Raw genomic sequence first — 4,450 nt, forward strand, 5'->3', positions numbered from 1 at the left:
GTCCCCTGCGTTGGCAGGCAGATTCTTATCCACTGTACCACCAAGAAAGTCACCTGACTCCATTTTAAATGAGGTTTCTGTTCATTTTCACAACGTAAAGAAACCCCAAATTTTGCAATGACCGCCAGGGTCACCAGTGGGAAGCAAACGGTGTTCTTGAGTGTTTTCTCAGCTGCTGATCGGGAATCCAGAGAAAGCACCTCCATAAGCGCCCCCTCCTTGTCCCCTCTGCAGAACAGCTCTGTCTGCTTCCCCTCCATCGTAGTCTTGTGGGATTTCCTCTAACCACCTTGGTTTAGCTCTGGGTCCCCACTTCCTGCTAGTACCAGCCTAGAAATCTGTAGTCACGCCCAGCCCCAGTGCCCTTCCCCCGGAGCTGTGTTGGCTCCTTTTAGAGATCAAGCACAGCCTAGCTGAATCCAGCACCCCTGGGAATTCATGGCCTTTACCATTATCCTAAAATAAACCTAAAGCACAAACCACAGCCTCTTGAATTTCAGCTTTTCCTCCCAGACCCCTGAGCCCTGCCTCTCTGCAAGGATGGTGACAAGAGAAGGCATTCAGGGGCCTGGTTGCTCACAGCGTCCAGTGTGCACAGATCCCCTGGGAGAAGCCGACCTGTTTTTCAGGCTGAAGTGGAATTCGGTACAAGCTGAGAGTCTCTGCTTCCCTCACAACAGGTGAAGTGGCTCAGCCTCTGTCTAGGGGAGTTAACTGGGCTTTCATCTCACATTGTTTGACGTTTAACCTAGTTGCTTATATGCCTGACTCACTCTGACCTTTGTCTCTGAACTCTCAGCCTGCTCTCAGTGTGTCACCGTGGAGCCCTACACTGTCCTCCTGGAGTCACGTACGTGTATTCCACATGGCACCTGTACTTACAGCTCTAACTTTTTGGCGTCCAGGGGCCAAACCAGGATCCTTTAGTTTCTATTCTGCTAAGATGCTCAGCGGTATAATTCCTGGAGATTTTAACCTCTGGCCAGTGGCAGTCATGAGCCACCCACCCCTCTGATTGCTCTGCCCTGGCACAGACACTTATCTGTAATTCCCTTAGCGCGTCGGACACAGAGCGTGAGAAAAGCGAACAGCCAGTGGGGTTGTGTAGCCATCTGTCCGTTTCCCACCTGCAGTGACGATGTTTCCCTGTGGCTGTTTGCCCCTGAGGACCTGGGGGATTCTTAGGGGGACCTGGTCAGGTTTTTCAGACTGATCTTCCCAGTCTTAAGACATGAACACCTAGTACTCAGCAAATATGTGTGAATGAACAGCCTACACTATGAGTATCTGGGGAGTATGCTAGTCCAAGTACTGGTGGATTAGTCACTGCACTGAAGGTTTCAGTTCTGACCCCAAGCACAGCCCATGGTGACTGACAGCCTTCCTCGTGTACTGGACATGAAGGGTGAAGGACATGGCTTCAGAGTGGGCTATGGCTGATCCCATCATTGTAGAATTGATCTGGATCCAACGCTTTCCCTGTTGGCTTCATGACTGACCTGTCAGTTTCTGTTTCTTTTTGAGACTTTGAACAGCTGGAAATACACTAAAATTTCATTTCTAAAATCTAGGGGGCAACTTCAGGTTATGGAAGAACTAACATTTCTTCGACTTAGTTCCGTGTAGTGTTATTGGTGGACAAAGAGCTCCATGTTTGACTTGAAAGCCACTTTCTACTGGGATGAACCCCATTCCCATTTTAACCAGGCATTGTCTGCCCTCCCTCAGTGGCAGAGTTACCCACACGAGTTTTTATTAAAGTATGGGTGGGGCTTGGCTCTCCACTCCAGGAAGGAAGTGATCACCTTGACTCTGACTTGTAACCACTGTGTGTGCCCACCAACCAGATCAGAACCCGCTGCATCTGGTTGATCAGTTTCAGTCTGGCGGAGTCACTCCGTTGCCCTTTACTGACTTAGAAGCCGTGCTTACACTCCTAGGCTACACCCGTGACACCCCTCTCGCTGCCACCACCTGCAGGCTGCTGCTGCTTACCTGTGTCCATTTCTGGAGCTCATTTGGGACTTTTTTGGGAGATGTGTGAAAAGTGACCTGGCAGGAAAAAAAACAAAATGGTTTCTAGGGGCATCTCGAGAGCTGCCTGATGCTTCTGTTTTCATAATTTGCTACGGCTAGAAAGACAAACCTTCAGATATTGAGATGCAGAAGTAGAACCTAACAAATCTTTTTTTTTTTTTGAGTAAAACCCCAGTGTTGTAAATCTCGCTGGCTAAAGTGCACAGGGATCCTTGAAAAAATAATGACAGATCAGAAATGGTCTTGTACCTTACACGGGTAATTGATTGCAGGGCCCCTGGATCAGGTAGATGTGAGTCATCACTACGCCAAGTACAAATTGGCATAACAGGTCTTCAGGTAGTTATTTTCAGAAGATTTTATAAGCCCAATTCTTTTTTTTTTTTTTTAAACCCAATTCTTATATGTCTTCGTGTCTAGAAAAGCAGTAAAAGCACTGTGACATCTGCTTGTGACTAGCACCAAGCCTCTGGCAAAATGTGTGCCTGACTGCACATCCCCTTCACTCAAATCATGTACATACTGACCTTCCCCTGCCTCTTAGAGGCAGTTCTGTACAGCTGTCTGATGCTGCCCCACTCCAGATAAACTTAACTCACAGCTCTCATGGTGTGCTTTTTTGTTTGTTTGTTTGTTTTCTCCCAGTGAACAACTAGGTCCTTACCAAGGCCTGTCCTCATCAAACAAGACCCTCAGTTAGGGAAATTGAGGCCCTTTGAAGAAGTACCAAGAAAGGTACTTTTGCTACAACCCAAGCACCTTCCAGTTAGAGTACTTGCCACTTTCTGCCCTGGGACTAGGGTGCCCCTTGTGAGAGGCTCATGCCAGCAGGAGGCAGGGGGTGGCTCTGCCTAAGGTAGGAGCAGTGACCCTAACTTCCAGTGAGTTAGTGGTGGTCTGAATGGAAGACTTTACCTGCACAGAGTCTGAAAGCACCCCTTGTGTGGGTCTATGGGGAACAGCCACATGGGGGAGGACAGCTCTGTGTCCTTTGAGTCTGGGCCTTACCTCACCACTGTCTGGGAACTCCCCACTGTGGTAAGACACACCTGGAGGTTCTCCCTGACCTCTACTGACAACCATGGGTGGGGGTTCCAGTGGGTGAAGATTAGGCAGAAGATCGGGTCTTAGCTGTCATGCAGGATCTTTTCTTGCAGCACAAGGACTCTAGTGGTGTGTAGGCTTCGTTGCTCTGCATGTGGAATCTTAGTTCTCTGACCAGGGATCAGACCTGCGTCCCCTGCATTGCAAAATGGACTCTTCACCACCGGGCCACCAGGGTCCCTAGGCAGGAAGATTAACTTGAGTCCCGGTGCTTGCAGTTCTTGGAGCCCCAGGCTCCACCTTCTCCACAGTGGTGGCACTGCCTGGTTTCTGCCTGCATAAGCGCCAAGAACCAGGAAAGCTGTGAAAGTGCCCAGCTATTGGACACCAAAACTTGTACGGTTGATTCATCTGTACAAACTCCTTTTTTAGGAAGATGAAAATGCGAGTTGGGGTTATCTGAGAGTAGGGCCCTGGAGGGCCGCCTACAAGTCTTCAATGAGGTGACATTACAACTCTGCTGTGATTTCTATCTTCAGCTGTTGAGAATTCCCAGGAACTTTCCAGTCCCAAGTTCCACTACAGACCTGAGAGAATCGCCCGCAAGGAGGAATTCAGGAATCTAGGCCATGTGCTATCCAGGGTGGGGACTGTCGCCTTTCTTGCCTCACCTACCAGTGTATTTTGGCCATGTCACTCTGACCCCGTGCAACCAGGGCGGAAGAGCCCGCGGGGGCGCCTTTGAGCCGGTGCTCCCGGCCAAGGATGGAGCTCCGCGCGCGTTCCACGGAAACGCCAGAGCTGTCAACACTGACGCGTATCTCCGCTGGAAAAGGGACACTTAAGTGCTTCCTACCGCGGGTCTTCCTGGCTCTCTTCACGGAGTGGTGACTCCCGAGGTGACTTGGCCAGCTGGCTCTGCAGCACCGCCTGCGCCTCCGGGAGTCACTGGCCTCCGGCTCCCCCGCAGTCACCGCGGTGGGGCTTGGGCGGGATGTTGGCCTGACACGCGTGTTGAGAGCCTAGTGTGGGTTCGCGGGCCGGGCGAGGAGGACCACGTCTCCACAGGTGGCCCCCACCCCGGGCGCCCCTCTGCGGGTCGACCCTGCGCACCCCTGCCCCCTCCCCCGGACTCTCCCCCGACCTCCTCCCGGCTCTGCGTTCCCCCAGCACCCCGATCCTGGCCTGTCCATCCCCGCCTCAAGCCCAGCTCCGCGCCCTCTCCCGCCTGCCAACCCCCTCCGCGGGACGCCCCTCCCTCCCCCTCTCCTGCCCTCCTCCCCTCCGCGGCTTCACCTGCGGCCGCTCGCGCTGGGCGGGGCCGGGCGATGACAAAGCAGCGGCCGGCTGCGCGGGATCCGCCCCCAGC

The sequence above is a fragment of the Bos indicus genome, chromosome 18 (genome assembly GCF_029378745.1).
Source record: "Bos indicus isolate NIAB-ARS_2022 breed Sahiwal x Tharparkar chromosome 18, NIAB-ARS_B.indTharparkar_mat_pri_1.0, whole genome shotgun sequence".
Classification (NCBI taxonomy): Eukaryota; Metazoa; Chordata; class Mammalia; order Artiodactyla; family Bovidae; genus Bos; species Bos indicus.